Raw genomic sequence first — 23,457 nt, 5'->3', positions numbered from 1 at the left:
TTCCATAAGATGGCTCTAGTAGCACTTAGTTGTCTTTAACGTCATTCGAAACAATTTTGTTCGACTGTATGCGACAACTGTTATATTAGAGTGCATTTAAAAAAAGACTTATCGGGGACCTCCCTGCTGGCACAGTGGTTAAGAATCCGCCTGCCAATGCAGGGCACAGGGGTTCGAGCCCTGGTCCGAGAAGATCCCACATGCCGCAGAGCAACTAAACCTGTGTGCCACAACTACTGAGCCTGTGCTCTAGAGCCCGCATGCCACAACTACTGAAGTCCGTGCTCTTCAACAAGAGAAGACACCTCATTCAGAGAAGCCCTCGCACTGCAACAAAGAGTACCCCTGCTTCACACAACTAGAGAAAGCCCGCACACAGCAACGAAGACCCAATGTGGTAAAAAATATTTAAATAAATAAATTAATTTTAAAAATAAATAAAATAAAATTTTCACATCAAAATTGGTGAATTTTTTTGTAGCCATTTTAATACTGAAGATGGAAGAAAAGAAGCAACATTTCCGGCATGTTATGCTTTCTTATTTAAAGAAAGGTAAAAACACAACTGAAATGCAAAAAAAGGTTTGTGCAGTGCATGGAGAAGGTGCTGTGACTCATCAAACATGTCAAAAGTGGTTTGCGAAGTTTAGTGCTAGAGATTTCTCTCTGGACAATGCTCCAAGGTCAGGTAGACGAGTTGAAGTTCACAGCAATCAAATCAAGATGTTAATGGAGAACAATCAGCATTATATCATGAGGAAGATAGCTGACATACTCAAAATGTCCAAATCAAGTGCTGAAAATCATTTGCACCAGCTTCGTTATGTGAATTGCTTTGATATTTCAGTGCATGTAAGTTTAGCGAAAAAACCTTCTTGACCGTATTTCCGCATGTGATTCTCTACTTAAACATAATGAAAATGTTCCGTTTTTAAAACAAATTGTGACGGGCGATGAAAAGTGGATGCTATACAATAATGTGGAACAGAAGAGATGGTGGGGCAAGCGAAATGAACCACCACCAACCACACCAAAGGCTGGTCTTCATCCAAAGAAGGTGATGTCTTGCAATAAACCTTTCTCCGCTCCCAATTCCACGTTTTGGTTTGTTTGGCCTCACTGTGGGTCGGGCACACGAACTTGGGTTCGACAACAATTTCACTACTTATTGAACCCCAAACTTATACACCATACTGAACATCTGCCATTGGCCCTCCCACAAACACCTTGAACTCAACACGTCCAAAACTGAATTTAGCAACTTGGAAGCATAATGGTTAGGAGGCAAAGGTTCTGGAATGAAGACTACCTGGGTTGAAATCCTGGCCCTGCCTCTTTCTTATTAAATGTCTGACCCTGGAAAAGATACTCCAATCTTTCTTTGACTGTTTCTCTCATCTGTAAAATAGAAATAATAATTTAAACTATCCCACACCCACAGGTTATAGTTTATGACAGTGAATAAAATCAAGGTCTGAAACGGTCAATCCTTGTTTCACCATGGAGGTTCATGTTATGTTGAGATGTGAGTTTCATGACAATGGGTTTGTGAAACCAAAAAACTACAGTGTTTCTTAGAATCAACGATGTAGTTTCCATACCACCACATTTTAACCACATTTCTGTTATCAATGATGTGTACATCTTAAAATATTTTTTTGAAAAACTGACATTAAATTGATGATAACGAAGGAAATATTAAAGTAGATATTGCCTCTCAAAAAAAAAAAAGAAAAAAAGAAGGTGATGTTGTGTATATGGTAGGATTGGAAGGGAGTCCTCTATTATGAGCTCCTTCTGGAAAACCAAACGATTAATTCCAACAAGTACTACTCCCAGTCAGACCAACTGAAAGCAGCACTTGACGAAAAGTGTCCAGAACTGGTCAACAGAAAACGCATAATGTTCCATCAGGATAATGCAAGACGGCACGTTTCTTTGATGACCAGGCGAAAACTGTTACAGCTTTGCTGGGAAGTTCTGATTCATTGTCATATTCACCAGACATTGCACCTTCAGATTTCCATTTATTTCGGTCTTTACAAAATTCTCTTAATGGAAAAATGTCAATTCCCTGGAAGACTGTAAAAGGCACCTGGAACAGTTCTTTGCTCAAAAAGATTAAAAGTTTTGGGAAGATGGAATCATGACGTTGCCTGAAAAATGGCAGAAGGTAGTGGAACAAAACGGTGAACATGTTGTTCAATGAAGTTCTTGGTGAAAAATGAAAAATGTGCCTTTTATTTTTACTTAAAAACCAAAGGCACTTTTTGGCCAACCCAATATTATATACATATAATATATGTATATATGATTAATGAACTGTATCCAGAATATATAAAGGACTCTTAACAACTCACGTGTAAGATAATTTTAACAAATGATAATCCAAAAAAAAGGCCAAAGATTTAAGACGACACTTCACAGAAGCAAATATGGCCAATAAACACATAAACAGATGCTCAACATCATTAGTTATTAGGAAAATGCAAATTAAAACCACAATGAGACACAACCACAAACTTGTTACAATGATAAAATCTAAAAGCTGACAATACCAAGTGTTGGTGAGGATGTGGAGGAACTAAAACTCTTGCACACTGCTGATGAGAATATAAAGTGTAAAACTATGAAAAACAGTTTGGCAGGTTTTTGTAAGGCCAAACATACACTTAAACCATAAAACTCAGCAATTCCATAAAAACGTATATCTACAAAAAGACGTGTACACATATGATCCTAGCAGCTTTATTCATAAGAGAATCAAATCAGAAATAACCGAAATGCTTATTAACATACGGAAGATAGACTATAGTATATTCATACAATGGAAAACTGCTCAGAAAAAAGAAAAAAGGAATTAACTACTAATATAACGGCATGGATAAATGTCAAAAACAACATGCTGAGTGAAAGAATCCAGACGGAAGAGTACTACTGTATGATTCTAGTTATACAGCACTCTAGAAAAGACAGTCTAATCTACAGTGACAGAAAGCATATCCACAGTTGCCTGGGGTGCAGGAAGTAAGGGGAGAGAAGAATGACTGAGAAGGGCACAGGGAACTTTCCGGGGTTAAGGAAATGTTATATATCTTGACTGTGGTGATGGTCACTCAGGTATATAAATTTGGCAAAACTCATTCAACTGTATACGGAAAATGCGCACATTTTATTGTAAGAAGATTGATTATACCTCAATAAAGTTGATTTTAAGAAGATAACATCCAAAAAAAAGAAGATAATATCATTTAGTATTTGATATCCTGAAGACATGCCTGCAATACAATCTTGCAGAACAATCATTCATAATAAACCCTACATACAATGCAAAAGATAGATAAAACACAAGCTAACAGCTAATTAATTACTACTTAAAAGTCTATGTATCAATGTCATACATCATATTAATAAAGGGAAAAATACATGATCCTCTCAACTAATGCAGAAAATAATCACTTAACAAAAATCAAACACCCTTACGTGACAAAAACACTCAACAAACTAGGAATAGAAGGAAACTACCCTAATATGACAAAGGAATTATGAAAAACCCACAGCTATATTCAATGGGGGAAAACTGAAAGCTTTCCCCCTAATAGCAGGAATAAAACACGAATGCCCACTTTTGCTGCTTCCATTCAACAAGGTACTGCGAGTTTTTGCCAGAGCAATTAGGCAAGAAAAAGAAAAGGCATTCAAAATAGAAAGGAAGAAGTAAAACTATCTCTCTTCAAAATCCAAAAAAACCACACACAAACTGTTACAGCTAATAAATACAGCAAAGCTGCAAGATACAAGATCAACACAAAAATCAGTTGTAGGGGGCTTCGCTTGTGGCGCAGTGGTTAAGAATCTGCCTGCCAATGCAGGGGACACAGGTTGAGCCCTTGTCCAGGAAGATCTCACATGCCCCGGAGCAACTAAGCCCGTGCGCCACAACTACTGAGCCTGCGCTCTAGAGCCCGTGAGCCACAACTACTGAGTCCACATGCCACAAATACTGAAGCCTGCGTGCCTAGAGCCCATGCTCTGCAACAAGAGAAGCCACCACAATGAGAAGCCCGCACACCACAACAAAGAGTAGCTCCAGCTCGCTACAACTAGAGAAAGCCCGTGCGCAGCAACGAAGACCCAACACAGCCAAAATAAATAAATAAATAAATAAATAATTTTTAAAAAAATCAGTTGTAGGGACTTCCCTGGTGGTACAGTGGTTAAGAATCTGCCTGCCAATGCAGGGGACATGGGTTTGAGCCCTGGTCCGGGAAGATACCACATGCTGCAGAGCAGCTAAGCCCATGCGCCACAACTACTGAAGCCGCGCACATAGAGCCCGTGCTCCACAGCAAGATAACCCACCACAATGAGAAGCCCGCGCACCTCAACGAAGAGTAGCCCCTACTTGCTGCAACTAGGTAAAGCCTGCGCTCAGCGACAAAGACCCAACACAGCCAAAAATAAATTAATTAATCAAAAAATAAAATAAAATACATCTTTTAAAAAATCAGTTGTATTTCTATACACTAGCAATGATCAATCCAAAAATAAAGTTAAGAAAAATCCCATTTAAAATAGAATCAGAAAATAAAATACTTAGGAGTAAATTTAACCAAAGAGGTACAAGACTTGTAAACTGAAAAGTACAAAACACTGCTGAAATAAATTAAACATGACCTAAATAAATGGAAAGACAGGGATTACAGGACCTTGATATTGTTAAGATAGCAACACTCCCCAAATCAACCTACAGAGCCAATGTAATCCCTTTCAAAATCCCAACAGTGCTTTTTTTTCAAACAGAAATAAAAAAGCTTATCCTAAAATTAATATGGAATTGCAAGGGGCCCCAAACAGCCAGAACAGTCTTAAAAAATAAAAAAGATGGAGGACTCATACTTCCCAATTTCAAAACTTGCTACAAAGCTACAGTAATCAAAACAGTGTGGTAGTAGCATAAGGAAATAAAGATCAAAGGAATAGTACTGAAAATCCAGAGATAAACACATACATCTTTATTTAATCAACTGATTTTTTGACATGAGTGCTAAGATTATTCAATGGGGGGGGGAACAGGCTCTTCGATAAATGGTGCTGGGAAAACTGGATATCCACATGCAAAAGAATGAAGCTGAACCCTTATCTCACACTGTTTACAAAAATTAAAACAAATCAAAGACTTAAATATAAGAAAAGAACGATAAAAATCGTAGAAGAAAACAAAGGGGTAGGTCTTCGTGATACTGGATTTGGAAATGGAGTCCTAAAAATCTTATCTAAATGTGACACCAAAAGCACAAACAAGAAGGACTTCCCTTGTGGTCCAGTGGGGATGACGCCATGCTCCCAATGCAGGGGGCCCGAGTTCAATCCCTGGTTGGGGAACTAGATCCTTCACGCATGCTTCAACTAAGAGCTCGCATGCTGAAACTAAGAAGTCTGCATGCTGCAGCTAAAGATCCCTCATGCCGCAACCAAGACCCCATGCACCCAAAATTAAACAAAACAAAAAAACACCCTAGGGCTTCCCTGGTGGCGCAGTGGTTGAGAGTCTGCCTGCCGATGCAGGGGACACAGGTTTGTGCCCCAGTCCGGGAAGATCCCACATGCCGCGGAGCGGCTAGGCCCGTGAGCCATGGCCACTGAGCCTGCGCATCCGGAGCCTGTGCTCCGCAACGGGAGAGGCCACAACGGTGAGAGGCCCGCATACCTGAGAGGCCCGCATACCGCAAAAAAACAAAACAAAACAAAACAAAACAAAAACACCCTAAGGGCTTCCCTGGAGGCACAGTGGTTAAGAATCTGCCTGCCAATGCAGGGGACATGGGTTTGAGTCCTGGTCCGGGAAGATCCCACATGCTGCAGAGCGACTAAGCCCACACACTACAGCGCTAAGCCTGTGCTCTAGAGCCCGCGAGCCACAACCTCTGAGCCCGCATGCCACAACTACTGAACCCGCGTGCCACAACTACTGAAGCCTGCGTGCCTAGAGCCCAGGCTCTGCAACGAGAGGCCACCGCAGTGAGAGGCCCGCACACCACAACCAAGAGTAGCCCCCACTCACCACAATTAGAGAAAGGCCGCATGCAGCAACGAGGACTCAAGGCAGCCAAAAATAAAAATTAATTAATTAACGAATTAAAAAACCAAACCAAACAAACAAAAACACCCTAAGCATTAAGGACACAATTTAGATTTAAAAAACAACAACAACAAAAAGCACAAGTAACAAAAATATAAAGTGTACTTCATCAAAATTTAAAATTTTGCCCAACATAGAACACTACCAAGAAAGTGAAAAGAGGAGTTCCCTGGTGGCGCAGTGGTTAAGAATCCGCCTGCCAATGCAGGGGACACGGGTTCAGGCCCTCGTCCAGGAAGATCCCACATGCCGCGGAGCAATTAAGCCCGTGCGCCACAGCTACTGAGCCTGTGCTCTAGAGCCCGCGAGCCACAATTACTGAAGCCCGCGTGCCTAGAGCCCGTGCTCCGCAACAAGAGAAGCCCCAGCTCACTGCAACTAGAGAAAGCCCGCACACAGCAACAAAGACCCAACACAGCCAAAAATAAATAAAACTTTTTAAAAATTAAAAAAAATAGAGTGTAAAGACAGAACGAGAGAAAATATTTGTAAATCACGTATCTCATAAGGGTCTAGTAACCAGAATATACAAAGATCTCTCACAACCTGGCAACAGAAAGACCCCCTCCCCCAATTAAAAAATGGGCAAAGGACTCGCCTAGACATCTCTCCGAAAAGAAGATATACAAATGGCCAGCAAGCACGTGGAAAAATGTTCATCTTTGGTTGTTATGGAAACGCAAGTAAGAACCACAATGAGATCCACTTCATTGAGACACCTTGTACATTGCTGGTGGTAACGTAAGATGATGTGGCCACTGTGGAAAACATATTGGTGGTTCCTCAAAATGTTAAACAGAGAATTACTATATGACCTAGCAATTCCACAACTAGGTATATATCCAAAAAAATTGAAAACAGGTATTCGAACAAAATTTTGTATATGAACGTTCACAGCAGCATCATTCACGATAGCCCAAAGGTGAAAACAACCTAAATGTCCATTGCTAGATGGATAGATAAACAAAATGTGGTATACAAATACACCAAAATATTATTCAGCCTTAAAAAGTAATAAAGTACTGTGAGGAAAAATAAGGTAAGGATGAAACCAACATAGTGAGAAAGAGCTGAAAGCATCATAAACAAATGGATATGCAGCCTTAAAGATACCATCAGACAAAGTATTTATTCTCTAGCTCTAAACTTTTCAGCTAGTTAGCCAAAAAAGAGCCTTTATTACTAAATGAGTTAGTTGAATTTTATGTTATTTTCTCTGACTGATATTCTAAATATTCTAAGTAATATAGATAGATGATAGATAAATATAAAGAAGTAAATAGATAGATATATATTGGATTGGCCAAAAAGTTCATTCGGGTTTTTCCATACCATCTTACGGGAAACCCAAACAAACTTTTTGGCCAACCCAATACATAGATGACAGAGCACAAACTTCATGACACAGGATAAAGAAATAAGCTGTATTTACCCTTAGAATAAAATGGGATAGTTTACTGGAATGCATATTTACCTGTGTGATGTATGAAAAATCTATCTGATTTACTGGTTATTAGAATACTTTAGTTTTCTAAATGCTGAAAGCAACCAAACTCTTATATATGACCATCTCGATTTCATCAAAACAGTTCATGTAGGTGACAGTTGGTGATCAATCTTCCAGTGCAATATTCGAAAGAATACAACGACCATATGTTAGTTGATCCAGTTGAGCTGCATATAAATGATTACATTCATTCTGAAATTTTAGTTTTTATAAAGCAAAAGAAACCTTTTTTTTTTATAACCTCTAAAGGGCAACAAAAGGAAATGTTTAGTTTTTAGAGGATAAACTAACAGTAGTCTCAATACAGTGTAAAGCTAGCAAACTACCACTTGAATTAGAGCATTTTATGTCTAAAGAACAAAATTAAATACCTCAAATTTGCCAACCAAAATTTGAATAAGATTTTTTCTCCCAATATAATAATGGCATTATTTATGGTAAAGTAATTTATGCAGATTCAGAAGAACAGGGCTGAATTCTTGCTCTGCCATTTCTTGCTCTGCCATTTAACCATTGGTAATCTGAAGCAAGCTATTAAACCTCTGTAAATTCCATATAAATTCTAAATAAATGATAGACATTATTGTTTAAAAAAAAAAGGAATAAAGTACTGATACATGCTCCAACATGGATGGACCTCGAAAATGTTACGCTAAATGAAAGAAGTCAGAAAACAGGTCACATACTGTATAATTTCATGTATACGAAATGGAATATGTAAATCCATAAAGACAGAAAGCAGATTAGTGGTTGGTTGCCGGGGATAGGGAGGAATGGGGAGTGAGTACCTAATGGATACAAGGTTTCCTTCTGGGCTGATAATGTTTTGGAACTAGACAGAGGTCTTGGTTGCACAGCATTGTGAATATACTGAATGCCAATGAATTGTACACTTTAAAATGGTTAATTTTATGTTATGTGGATTTTGCCTCAATTTTTAGCAAAGTCCGTGTAATTTAAAGTATGACTAAGAATTTAGCTATGCAAGCAAAACCAGTTAAGGTGGTACGGTCTGCACAGGTGAGGTTTTTACACCAAGTGAATTTGAGATAACCTCTTTTTCTGCCTGTGATACCTCTTCACATGTATACCATGAACAGTGAAATCTTTACTTTGAGATTCTCAAATGTGTGTGTAGAGAGGAGGGATGGGACCAATCACAAACTGGGAGAAAAGCTAAGACTTTGATTTTTTAACAAGGTTTTTCACAAGTGATTCTAAGACTAAAGATAATAAATGATGCTACTTCTATATGGAGAATAAAAATCAACTGTTTGGGGACTTCCCTGGTGGCGCAGTGGTTAAGAATCTGCCTGCCAACGCAGGGGACACAGGTTCGAGCCCTGGTCCGGGAAGATTCCACATGCCGCGGAGCAACTAAGCCCATGCGCCACAACTACTTAGCCTATGCTCTAGAGCCTGCAAGCCACAACTGCTGAGCCTGCACACAACTACTGAAGCCGGTGCACCTAGAGCCCGTGCTCCACAACAAGAGAAGCCACTGCAGTGAGAAGGCCGTGCACTTCAATGAAGAGCAGCCCCCGCTCACCACAACTAGAGAAAGCCCATGCGCAGTAACGAAGACCCAACGCAGACCAAAAAATAATTAATTTTTTAAAAAATCAACTGTTTTCTTAAAAAAAAAACACAGTAAAACTACAGCCAATGCTTGCTATTCGTGGTAGTTATGTTCTGTAAAGTTGCCATGAACACTGAATTAGCAAATACTGAACTACTGCTCCTAAGGAGAAATACAGGGTTATGTTATCATGGTCACAACATTTTGTCAACCAAAATGCCATTTGTGTTGATATAAGCTCATTCATCAATGTCTTTATAAAACAAACCAATCTCAGAATTGAAAACCTATTTTTCCACATAACCGTTTCCCTGAATGACACTTAGCATGTATTTAGAAATTTTTTTCTGAAGGTTCCTGATCTGTAGAACCTGCACTGCCTGCAAGTTTACCATTTTTCACACAGTATCACCTTTAGAAACGTAAACCAGCCAGCACTAGCCAAGAAGGGTTTAATATTTTCTTTGTCCTGGATAATGTAACTGTAAACTTCTTTGGCCTTCAGCCTTATAACAGTGCTGTCCACTATACCTTTTTCATGTTTATCACCTCACAAATCCACAAATTTACCCACTTTCCCCTCTTTTCCATAGATTCACATGCATTATACATGTTACCTTAGTACGTTCATGTATAGATCAGCAAATTTCCCTTTGCTTTTTCTGGATGTTGATTCATTAACACTGAATTTACAGCCAACAGCGCTGTAAGATATGACTGAATGAGGTTTACCTAAAACATGTATTTTCCCCATAAGGCACATCACAGCCTTCTTGAAACTTAGGAATACTAGACAGCACACTTGGAGGCCAATTACCAATAAAAGCACAAAAATGTAAAAAAATAGTACTAAATAGACTGTAAAAAAGGACACTTGTTGACAGTATGAGAGCTGAAACAAGAAGGCAGAGAGTCACCTTGTTTGACTTTAGCTGGGAATATATGTGTTGGATGATGCAAATTTTTCACCCCTCTGCACATGTACCCAAACAACCGTGAAAGTGCAAGTACTGATTCTGGGGTCACAAATAAATTTTAGCAAGTAGATAAATCTACATATAATTTTGATCCACTGCACTTCCTTCCTTCTTGAATAACTAAGTCTAAAACTCATTAGGTGGTGCTGAGCAAGGCTGGCATCCACCTGGTCTCAGAAGGAAAGAAAGACTGGGTACATTAAAGGGAGGATCTGAGTAGGGATTTCCCTAGTGGCACAGGGGTTAAGAATCTGCCTGCCAATGCAGGGGATATGGGTTCCAGCCCTGGTCCGGGAAGATCCCACATGCCACAGAGCAACTAAGCCCGTGTGAGCCTACTCAGCAACTATTGAGCCTGCGCTCTAGAGCCCTCGAGCCACAACTACTAAGCCCGCGTGCCGCAACTACTGAAGCCTGTGCGCCTAGAGCCCGTGCTCCACAACAAGAGAAGCCACTGCAATGAAAAGGCTGAGCACTGCATCAGAGTAGCCCCCGCTCACCGGAAACAGAGAAAGCCTGCGCACAGCAACGAAGACCCAACGCAGCCAAAAATAAAAAAATATATATAAAATAAATAAATAAGTTTATTTTAAAAAGGGGTCTGAGCAATTAAATAAATATATTAAGAATAATACGAGCAAGATTCTCTGTCAGAGAAGGGTGTTTCAAGTACAAAAAAAGGGAAAAAATAAAATGAACTCTGAGGTGTTAGCCTAGAATTGGAGGTTCCAATGTGAACTCACAGCATTTTATATATACATATATATACAGAGAGAAAATATAGATATGGATGCATATGTAAGAGTATATTTTGTGTATGTATATGTATATTCCCTAGCTCTGTCCAAGGGGCTTACAAGCAGCAATGTCTCAGTAGAACAATCATACCTAGAGTCCAGACCTGCTTTTTTTGGCTGTGCTGTGCAGCTTGTGGGATCTTAGTTCCCTGACCAGGGATCAAACTCATGCTCCCTGCAATGGAAGCTCGGAGTCCTAACCACTGGACCACCAGGGAATTCCCAGACCTGTTTTGTTTTTTTTTTTTAATTTATTTATTTTTGGCTACATTGGGTCTTCGTTGCTGTGGGCAGGCTTTCCCTGGATGCGGCGAGTGGGGGCTACTCTTCGTCACGGGCTTAGTTGCTCCGTGGCATGTGGGATCTTCCCAGACCAGGGCTCGAACCTGTGTCCCCTGCACTGGCAGGCGGATTCTCAACCACTGCGCCACCAGGGAAGCCCAGACCTGTTTTTTTCTTTTTCTTTAAAATTAATTAATTTATTTATTTTTGGCTTTGTTGGGTCTTCATTACTGCACGCGGGCTTTTTCTAGTTGCGGTCAGTGGGGGCTACTCTCCATTGCAGTGCACGGGCTTCTCATTGCAGTGGCTTCCCTCGTTGCGGAGCACAGGCTCTAGGCGGGCGGGCTTCAGTAGTTGTGGCTCGCAGGCTCTAGAGCTCAGGCTCAGTAGTTGTGGCGCACGGGCTTAGCTGCTCCGCAGCATGTGGGATCTTCCCAGACCAGGGATCGAACCCATGTCCCCTGCACTGGCAAGCAGATTCTTAACCACTGCACCACAAGGGAAGTCCCATAGACCTGCTTTTTAAACATGCTCTTCAATAAAAGGAACCAGGGCTTGTTGAAATGACTGATTTTAGGGCTGAGGGAGGAAAAGTATAATACGAAAGATTGGAACATCCTGTGCTAGAAGGTGAAAAGGGAAGTGATTAAAGAATGATAGGACATGTCAAAAGGATATAGGAGCCAACTTGAAGGGTTTCCACTGGCCAAATGTGGGACAAATTCAGGCTCAGAGTAACAAATTATATTAATAGATAATAACTCACTAAATAAAATAGGAATCAATAAGTCCGTATCAATTTAATAAATGAATGGAAGAAAAGAAAGCTTTTTGTTACAATGGAATGTCCACTGATGAATGTGGAAGGAATAATAAAATTAGAAAACTGTCATTTGGCAACCATCATAGTAATAATCCTGCCAAAAATTATCAATAGATGCTAAAACCAGTGGGTGAAAGTTTGACAAGAAATGAGATAATTTACATGGTCTCAAAGTACCTGCTCCTCACAAAACACTTATTAACTACAAAGGGAAAAGTGAATAAATTTAAAGTAGAGAAAACTGGTAGACACCACCTTAGTATCAAGTCATCAAGGCTAACATTATGAGAAACAGGACACAATGGAAATTGTGAATAAGATTAGAATAAAAATACACCACCCTTTATGTGGTATTCCTGACAAAATTCATATCCTGAATCAAACCATGAAGAAACATTCAGGCCCAAATTGAGGAATATTCCTCAAAATAACTAGCCTATACTCTTCAAAAGTATCAAGATGATCAAGTCAAAGAAAGACATGACAACTAAATGCGATATGTGATTCTGAACTGGATTCTCCTGCTATACAATATTTTTATCAGGACAAATGATATCTATGGATATCTGATATCAGTGAAATCTAAGGATTAGCTGGTACTACTGTATCAATATTAAGGTCCTGATTACATGGGTATATTGAGGTTATATAGGAGAATATCCCTGTTTGTAGGAAATACACACTAAAGTATTAAGGGCTGATGAGGCATCAAGTGATCATCTTACTCACAAATGGTTAAGGAAAGGAAAAGGTTCTCTGTACTATTATTGCAACTTATCTGTAAATTAAAAATTATTTCAAAATAAAGGACAAAATGCAAGTACAACAATAAAGGACACACTAATGTCTCAGTATTATAAAAATCTAATTCTTCCTTAGCAAAATTTCTGGACAGAAAAGTATCCTTATACCCCAACTTACTTTTTACTAGCTTTTGTAATAATGTATCTCATTTTTGAAGCACTCCCCAATAGAAATTTCTGTGATGTTGGAAATGTTCTACATAGCACTACCCAATACACTAGCACACGTGGCTGATGACTATCATATTGGACAGTGCAGTTCGAGAGAATAGCAGTAAAATCCATAAAAGATTTAAAAGCTTTTTCATAAAAAATTAGTTTAATACTAATTAGATTTTAAGAGAAGTTACTTTACTTTTTCTGTATTTGCTCATAGACTAACATACCCTGTATATTTTTCAGTACTCTTATCTTCTAATTTCTTATTCAAGTCTGAATGGCTATTAGAAGCAACCACCTATCTTTAGTTTGAGAGCAGTTTTTGTTTTTTTCTAAAGTGACGTTCCTTTTGGTATACCATTCCTACTGATTCATACCCATGTCTTCTCTACCTTTTTGAAGTATACCTTCCTAAAAATCTAGGGACATGTACATGCCTATCCAATATTCCCACCTCTGTCTCTCACAAAGTTAGATCACAAAGTCACTTTCTCTCAAACTTCTTATACTTTATACTTTACTTTTACTTACTCTCTCTCATACTCATCTTCCCCCAATCATAGCTGCTACACTGTATGTAATTGGTGTTACAAGTTTACTTCCTTCCGTGCTTAGGGTAAGGTTCCTCCTGATCAGATCAGCTTATTTCAGGACAAGCATATTATTCCTTTTCCACATGAAATATACTTAATCATCACTTAGTCAATCAGAGTTTTAAACCAAGATCTAAAAGTCAAAGTCCCTATAATGAAATCATCTACATAGAAAATAGGAAAAGAATAACACAAAATGCTTCTTACACATCAAATTCTACAACTCCTGATTTGAAAAGAAATGCAAAGTAGAATTCTCATCCCTTGTGATTCACCTTGCTAACCTAATGCCTTGAGCAAATGCAGTAGCAGTCACACACCTACCAGGTTCGGTTATTGCTCATGACTGACTTAATTCATAACTAGAAAAAGAAAAAAAAACCAAAAAACTGGTTTGTATACAACAGGCCCACGAAGTGTTAATACCTATGCCAAACATCTTTAGAAATATTTAACAAATCTAGGAAAATATAGAATCCTATCAAAATTAGAACTATTTTAAACAAAAGTTGGTTTAGAAAATTCTCTCCACCCTCTTGCTTCTCTTAAGAACTATTTAAAACAACAAAAATGGAATTAAAAAGCAATTCAAAACTCTTAACATCAAAGTTATTTATAAAATGCTTAATGGAACCAGCAAAGTTCTAGCTTCATTTGAAAAATCAAACTCTAGACTTCAAGGTCAACAGGTATCAAATGCAAGCAGTGCTCATCATGCTTTCCCAGTAAAACACCCGAGATGATACAAAAGACTGGGGTGGGGGAATTTTCTGGGGCCTCAACTCCACATGCTCTGGCTTCTGAACCGAAGCAACATGTATAGTACAGCAGAGGCAGGAAAGGGACAGGACTCACCCTCTTCTACCTCTGTTCAGGAATACAGAAACCTTAGGTACCAGAAAAACAAGCAGCAATTCAAAAATTACAAGAAAACTTTTTTTGGTTTCTAAACACTGATAAATGTAGTGTTTGCTTGCTGTAAAAGTCTCAAGCAATACTCAAGTTTATGAAGTGAAAAGTGAAAGCCTCCCATGTTTTCATTTGCCTTTCCTGGTTCAGCACTGGATCAATAGTTCATACAGTTACTGACATTTGTGTTTATTTGGTGAATTGTCTTTGCCCATTTTTCTAACAGAATATTGGTCTGTTTCTTATCTGTAGGTACTCTCTCATATTAGGATGATATTAACCTTTTCCTGACATATGGCTGCAAATATTTTTTCCCCAATTTGCAGTTTGTATTTTAGTTTTGTTTATATTATCTTTTTAAGCAGTCAAATTTTATGCAATCTTTTCCTTCTTGATTCTGGCCTTGTGTAATGCTCTACCCTAAACAGAGGTGAGCAAATCATCTGATTTTAGTAAGACCTGCAAGCTAAGAAACAATTTTACATTTTTTATGGTTGGAAAAAATAAAAAGAATATTTCATGATACGAAAATTATATGAAATTCAAACTCCAGTGTCCACAAATAATATCAAACACAGTGGTACTCATTCATTGATGTATTGGCTATGTATGGCTGGCTTCAACATTACAATGGCAGAATTGAGTGGCTCCTTGTATATGTAGTACTCACAGAGCTTTGCACTGCTGCTCAGTGTACCACACATCGCAGTGATGAAGTTGCAAGTCAACAGCGTTTTGAGTGCTACACATGCATACTGGCATACTGTGATCGTTTTTTGGTTTTTTTTTTACCAGTGCATAGCCATCAAGTCAAAACAAGAAAAGAGAAAAGTGGACTTTGTCATGCTTTTAAGGCACAGTGGAGAGTGTGGATTATTTTGTTATCAAGTCAGATGGGAAAGCACTGTGTTTATTATGCAATGACACTACAGCTGTGCTAGAAAAAGTCACTATACATCAACATTACCAGACTAAGTAGTCATCTCAATATTCCCAATTCACAGGAAAGCAATGGTCAGAAAAAGTAGAAAATTTGAAGTGGAATATCTCATCACAGCAGAATTTCTGGAAGGAAGAAAGAGAGGGAGAGAAGAAAAAGAAATGAGGCTGCAACCAAAATAATTTTCCAAGAAGCTCATTTGTTAGCCAAGCAAGGAAAGTAATTTGCCAATTGTGAGATGATAAAATCATGCTGGGAGTTCCCTGGCGGTCCACTGGTTAGGACTCTGTACTTCTACTGCTGGGGGCCTGGGTTCGATCCCTGGTCAGGGAACTAAGATCCCACAAGCCATGTGGGGTGGCCAAAAATTAAAATTAAATAAAATAATGCTTGACTGCTGGAGCTCAAGAAATGTATTCAGAGAAAATAAACTTAAGACTATTATTAGCCTTTCAGCAAAACCAGCTGCTCCAAAAGTTGAGGACAATGGGAATAAAATTAATAATCTATTTTTTTTTAAAGGCAAATGATTTCAAGTTGATTCCCCTGTCCCTTGATGAGTTAGATGTTACTAATACTGCTCAGTTGCTGTTGTTTACTCAAGGAGTCAATGCCAAGTTTAAAGTATTTGAAGAAGTAGCTTCTATGAATAGTCTGTGTGGCCAGAAGCTGAGAAAATACTAATTTAGAACAACCTGAAGTAGAATCTGCTAAGATGAGTTATAATTGATGATGTTTGTAAAAACATACATGGAGTAGAAAAAGGCTTAGTTGGAACTTACAAAGCTTGTGAAGATATAAGGTGGTTGTTTATTATTTTTCATCAGCAGGTACTGTGGAAAATATCTGAATTTATCATGGTACTGAACCAATAGTGTCAATGCTGAACTTCATTCACTGTCATGGGCTAAATCACTGTCAGCAGCAGAAGCAGAATAACCTGTCTTGCCTGCCCACGCAAGTTTGATGGCTTAGCAGCTGTAAAGTTTTACTGTGATATATATTTTTTAAAGCTCAGGGCTGAGATTGAAGTTTCAGAACAATAAGACCGTTTTCAGTCACTATTATCACTATGATCACAAATGAAACTTAGCTTTTGCTGCAGATTTTATACTATTTAATAAATTCAACCTAACATTATAGGGCAGAACTGGACTTACATGTGAAACTTAAACTGCAGTTAATTCATTTACACAAAAGCTAATAATGTCAAGCTGCTGTCAAAAGTTAAAACAAAAAGTGAGATCTCAATTCTCAAACAAATTTGCAGTGGATATATATTTTTAGCTCAAACTATAATTCTGGAAGCATTTTTAGGACTTCAATGCAAGTGCAGAGAAAATTTCCATCTTTCAAAATCTATTTAACAGTGCAATTATGGCACTTACACCTAACCTTTAACTGGAAGTAATTAATCTACAATGTAATGATATGCTAAAAGCAAATACTAAGAGGAAAATCTAATGTAATTCTATAAATGTTTCCCAATTGATTAATATGTTCAATTAAAATCATATGCTTGTGGGCTGACACCAATATTTGGCTGTACATCTGTGTGAAGATATTTCCAAAGATGAAATATGTAAAATCTCATTACAGATCAGCATTAACAGATGAACATTTGCAATCAATTTTGATGACAGGAAACAGTAACTCTGAACCCCAATTAAGCAAAATGTATCACCTAAAAAAGAAGTCCATTTTTCTCATTAGTATACTTGGATTACAAAAAGTTGTACTCAGTAATAAGAATAATTATTATTACTATTATCATATTTGAATTTCATCAATAATAAATTTGTGGAAATGTGTTTTCTTTCTTGTTATAAAGTACCTACATAAGAGCCTCAATTTTGCTTTTTGGACTGAGAAGTCTAAAATACATACTCTTTGACCCTTTACAGAAATTGCCTAATTACCTTGCTTTGGAGAAAGGGTTTTCTTTAGCCTAAGCACATAAAAGCATCACCTCTTACTTCCTCCAGGGAATGGTAAAAACTTTTACCCAACACAAATAGGACCCAGGCCTGGCTGGTTACATGAAAAAATACAGTAAATCAGGTAATCAAAAAATATATACATGTATGTAACTTAAATATTTTATTTTTACTTAAAAAATACATGTACATTCATCTGCCAATATTTTGGTAGAATACCAAGGCATCTTCTTTAAGTACAGATATGCTAATTAATGTTTCTTGCATAGATCATCATATCCATAATACATATTGATGATTTCAAATTTCAATTTCTTTAGCGTGGAACAAAAACTTAGACAATTGTGAGACAAATGAGCACAGAACCTTTAATAAGATTTTTATGGTTTCTTTCGCTTAATCTTTTAAAGTGTTCATGCCCAAAACTACTAAGAAAGTAATCTGGAAGGGAGGGACTTATATTTATCCAATCCTTCCAGGATCTTCAACTTAACTTAAAAACAACTATTTTTACATATTTCCTTGGTTTAAATAATATATAATTAGGTTACAAAATTACAATAAGTATAACTGGCATAAAAGCAGGTTTAGAACATACTGACCCCTGAAAGTATAAATTCAACTAGTGATTGCAGAAGGCAAGGTATACTAGAGAGTAGTCTGTCAGCCATCAGTGTTCAGATCATCTTAAGAATCATTCAGTACATTCTAAAGAATGCAAAGTGTAGTTTGGAATTCCCTGGCGGTCCAGTGGTTAGGACTCTACACTTCCACTACAGGCAGCAAGGGTTCAATCCCTGGGGTTGGAGAATTAAGATCCTGCATGCCGCGAGGCACGGCCAAAAAAAAAAAGTGTGGCTATTGATTCAGTAATCTGGTTAAGCATACTCTGTAATCTTGTGATTATTTGAGCATAGTCTAAATTAGTAATCTTTATGTATTTTCCCCCAAAACAGCCTACTGTGGCAGGACCATTTATTGACTACTCCATCCTTTTCTCCCTGATTTTTTTTTTTTTTAAGAAATTTATTTATTTATTTATTTATTTTTGGCTGCGTTGGGTCCTCGTTGCTCAGAATCATCAGAATGCTTGTTGACTTGAGATATAGGTTGGAGTCACAGACTCATGGATTGTCATGACAGAGAGTAAGGCTTCTAAAGGCACATATGGCTTGAAATCTGTATTAGTTTCCTGAGGCTGATGCAAAAAATCAACACAAATTTGGTGGCTTAAAGCAACAGAAATTTATTCTCTCAGTCCTGAAGGCAAGAAGTCTGAAATCAAGGTGTCAGCAGGGCCGCATCCCTTACAAATGTTGTAGGGAAGAATTTGTTTCTTGCCCCTTCTACTTTCTCATGGTTGCTGGCATTCCTTGGCTTGTAGCCACATCACTCCAACCTTTGCCTCCACCTTCACATCACATTCTACACTTCTTTGTCTCTTTTCTTTTTCTGTCTTTTATAAGGATGCTCGTCTTTTTATTTATTTATTTATTTTTGGCTGCGTTGGGTCCTCGTTGCTGCACGCAGGCTTTCTCTAGGTGCAGTGAGCAGGGGCTACTCTTCATTGCGGTGCATGGGCCTCTCACTGCAGTGGCTTCTCTTGTTGCGGAGCATAGGCTCTAGGCGCGTGAGCTTGAGTAGTTGTGGCGCGACGGCTCAGTAGTTGTGGCTCACAGGCTCTAGAGCGCAGGCTCAGTAGTTGTGGCGCACGGGCTTACTTGCTCCACCACATGTGGGATCCTCCCAGACCAGGGCTCGAACCCATGTCCCCTGCATTGGCAGGTGGATTCTCAACCACTGCCCTACCAGGGAAGTCCTCTCCGTGATTTTTATATGTTATTTTTATCACATTCTAAATTCCCCACATATCCAGGTCTGTTTCTGAACTTACTATTCTGCTCTAAATACTTGTTTTTTCTATTCTAACACAAATGCCAAACTGTCTTAAACACCTTTAACTTCCTGGTATACGGTACTATCTGGAGGGTCAAGTGTCACATACCCTCCCCACTTCTACTGACCTCCAGTTATTGTTCTTCTTCTAAGTTTTTCAAAATTTTTCAACTACTGCATTTACTCTTCCAAATGAACTGTGTATGTGATTTGTCAAGATCTTGAAAAGGCTCATATCACTGGGTTTACGAACGATTTGCATTAAATCTGTATGTAGAATAACTTCGGGAGCACTGACATCTATATAATATCTTTATAATATTTAAGTCTCTCACATTGAGGAACAGAGTATAAATATTGAATTTATTTATATCTTTTAAAAAATCCTTCAGTAAAGCTTTAGTTTTTTCATGCTAGTTTTGCATATTTCTTATTAAGTTAATTTGTGCTCTCTATCACCGTATCATTTTTTTCAATTTAAAATTCTGCTAGTATAGCATTTAACACAATTTATAAAGAATTAAGTTTTGTAAGAATAGGTCATTCTCACTTCTTTACCCTTCTCCATTCATACCCCTCCAAAACAGGATATGCCTCATTCACCTTTGAAATCTAAGTACCTGCCTAGTATGTAGCAATCGATCAAACAATTACTGTTTCCCAAACTGACAAATATCTTGCTAAGTTATGTAAACCCAATACTAAATCTTTAAAAGGGAGAAGAAAACAGATGGTTTATTCATTTGGGATAGGGAGGAGATTCTAAATCCTCCACCACCCTTGTTAACCTAAAAAATAGTACACGTCAAAAAAGATATCTTGGGGGCTTCCCTGGTGGTGCAGTGGTTAAGAATCCACCTGCCAATGCATGGGACACGGGTTCGAGCCCTGGCCCGGGAAGATCCCACGTGCCACGGAGTAACTAAGCCCGTGTGCCAGAAGTACTGAGCCTGTGCTCTAGAGCCCGCGAGCCACAACTACCCAGCCTGCATGCCTAGAGCCGGTGCTCTGCAACAAGAGAAGCCACCGCAATGAGAAGCCCGCGCACCTCAACGAAGAGTAGCCCCCGCTCGCCGCAACTAGAGAAAGCCTGCGAGTAGCAACGAAGACCCAAAGCAGCCAAGGATAAATAAATAAAATAAATAAATTTATTTTAAAAAAGATATCTTGGGACTTCCCTGGTGGCACAGTGGTTAAGAATCCGCCTGCCAATGCAGGGGCCACAGGTTTGATCCCTGGTCCAGGAAGATCCTACATGCCGCGGAGCAACTAAGTCCATGCACCACAACTACTGAGCCTGCACTCTAGAGCCCTTGAGCCACAACTACTGAAGCCCGCGCACCTAGAGCCCGTGCTCTGCAACAAGAGAAGCCACTGCAGTGAGAAGCCCGCGCACTGCAACAAAGAGTAGCCCCCGCTCGCCACAACCAGAGAAAGCCCTTGCGCAGCAACGAAGACCCAATGCAGCCAAAAATAAAATAAATTTTTTTAAAAAAAGATATCTTCCTTCCTTTAAAAGTCTTTCATAAATGAACTCAGTACAAACCTTCTCTGAATTTAGTTATTTTTCAGCCTTTACAACCTCACCAATAATTCTATTCCTTATGTATAAATGGAATGACCAACATTTGATGAATGCTCCTGATAAGTTAGGTGTGTTACATAATTTAGCTCATTTACTCCTCACCACAACCCTATGAAGTGGATGTTATTATGACCCATTTTTCAGAGAAGAAACTGAGGCACAGAGAGTTTAAGTAACTTGCCCAAGGTTACATATCTAAGATGGAATTTGAACCAAGGCAGTCAGCTTCAGAATCCACAAAAAATATTTTAAAGAGCACATTATTTCATATTTTCATCTCATCAGTGGATAGCCTTTAGTGGGCCAGTTGAAAACCTTCACTGTGCTAAACAAAGGTCAACATATCTACAATTCTTAACATTTTAAATTCATAAAGTTAAAAACAAAAAATAAAATCTTCAAATTACACTTAGGAATGTTTTAAAATATTCTTAAAAAGGACTAAACATTAATAATTCTGTATTTTAAATTCCTGTTTAAATTAGGCATAAAATCTTTAGTTAAATCACTGCAGTTCTGTTTAGCAAGCTCTTAATACTTAACTCAATCACATCTATTTAACAACATTCCCAACCACCCCTCTGGGATGACCTGGAATCATCTGGCCCCAACCTTCCCAAAATGAATTATTAAAGAATCTCATGCCTTTAAAAGAAAGGATCAGACCAGTGGTGGCAGCTGCCAAGAATGAGTTTACTGCCTGGTTTCCATGACTACATCAATCTGAGACCCGGGTAAGAGAGAAGACGTATCCTTGGAAACCAACTCTTGGCTTCTCTCAGTTAAGAAAAGGAGTGGGGAAAAAAAGAGAAAAGGCTTCAGAATAATTTAACTTGTGTTTAATGTGTTCATTGCACATGATAATCAATGGCAAAAGTCCTGTTCCAATCAAACTTGTGAGAAAGTTATATGGTGCCTAGTGGAAAACCCCAAATTGGTTTTACAGAGATTATCTTATGACCCATAAACAATTATTTTCGTTTCAGACTTTAAAAGAAAATCACAACAGAAGCTCTATCAGTAGAACTTCATAAATAACGTCTAATTGGGACCAGTATTTGGTAACCCCTCAACTGTACAACTGCATGCCACCATCTGAACTGTCCACACACATCCCATATACTCCACAGGTGTCCTTTGTTTTAGGTGCTACCAATTGTGAAATTTCAAAATGGAAGGTTTTTCCAAATTCAGGAGCAGACTGAATACACTTATGAAAATAACTATACTTCATAAGTTACAGGTCCATTCATTTCAACTTCACTTCCTATGAAGTGCAAATGAGCTTTAATGATATATATTAAGTACAGCCTCCCAGGTTTTCTTAAACCAGGACCCTACTTCCCTGGAGCTATAAATATACTTTCTGTCATCAATAGCAATGGCTGTAGCAACCCCTCTGTTCAAAAGAACTAAAAATACATTTTTGTACATATCCTCTCTTCTACCCACCCACCATTCCAAGAGGAACTGACAGAGGGAAATGCAGAGCTGTGTAAAGTTAAGCTGAGAGCAATGCAGAGACTGTAATTTTCCTTTAAAAAGTAAAAAAAGGCTACCTTCAATTGAATACTGTCTAGGGGAGGTATTAATCAGCTATTACAGGGTCAGAGTAAATTTTAAATTTTTTGGAGAAGCTATTCCTGATCACAAGTTATATTTAGTTATATTAACTGTTATTTGGGGACCAGTGTCACTCAGTTAAACCATGTTAGAAATTCATGCATATTGGAACTATGCAAAGTGAGAATTTTCTGTATATAAAAGTGACTCATGGAACTAGATGGGGGTGCTCAGCCAGCACTTTCAGTGGGGCTGGGGTCAATGAGATAGCCCTCATGCTCACGAGACTGTTACCCACAATGGGGCTGGAGTAAAAAAGATGGAAAGCTAGATTCTAAATGTCAGAGAAAGGAGGTACAAATTCAGAAAGGGGAAACACTAGAAAAAATCCTGTGGTACTGAAACAGAACTAAACATATCAGAGTGAAATCATGGATTTCAATATTTATAGGCATATATCGATGTTTGTGTATGTTTTGTGTATACATGTGTATGTATATGTATAAATTATTACAAGCCCTCCAACCACAAACCCCAGCATCTGTGTTTCACTTCCTGCCCAATAGGGAAAATTTCCACCTAACAACTTCCCACCACCACGATGATAAAGGCCCTCATCCATATGTTCCCCTCATTCCTTCTGCCTCCTGACTGACCCTAGTGCTTCTCCCATGTGGCCCTGCATAGCATGGTGCCTCCTGCGTCTGAGGAACTATGAGTAATAAACTTCCTTCAATGGCATTGACCTCTTCATGCCATCACTCAGTCGTACTTATAAATCCCAGGTACATTTTAAAACAATATCCTACCTATGGCCTCTAATAGAGCCTAAGAGTAATGATACCCTAGAAGAAAAGAACATATCTGGTATTCAGATCTTGTTTTCTAAATATAGCCCCTAATAAAAGGTTGAACCAGAGTTCCTTGATGATTCCACAACTGGGGCAGTGAAAGTACAAGATGAG

At 38.4% G+C, this 23,457-nt stretch overlaps 1 protein-coding gene across 4 annotated transcripts in view; it reads right to left on the bottom strand.

Annotated features, from left to right (window-relative positions):
* PTPRA (protein tyrosine phosphatase receptor type A) overlaps positions 1 to 23,457 on the bottom strand; it is a 185,527-nt gene that overhangs the window by 138,982 nt on the left and 23,088 nt on the right. For 3 of the 4 annotated variants that reach the window (XM_028499672.2, XM_024117167.3, XM_028499671.2), the window contains exon 2: positions 15,539 to 15,636. The exons of the other annotated variant lie outside the window; for it this stretch is intronic. The gene's annotated coding sequence lies outside the window, so the exon portion shown is untranslated. The remainder of the gene's footprint in view (positions 1 to 15,538; positions 15,637 to 23,457) is intronic. 4 annotated transcript variants of the gene reach the window in all.

This window comes from Physeter macrocephalus, chromosome 14 (assembly GCF_002837175.3).
Source record: "Physeter macrocephalus isolate SW-GA chromosome 14, ASM283717v5, whole genome shotgun sequence".
In the NCBI taxonomy this organism is placed as follows: domain Eukaryota; kingdom Metazoa; phylum Chordata; class Mammalia; order Artiodactyla; family Physeteridae; genus Physeter; species Physeter macrocephalus.
This window is presented reverse-complemented; position numbering and strand designations above follow the sequence as displayed.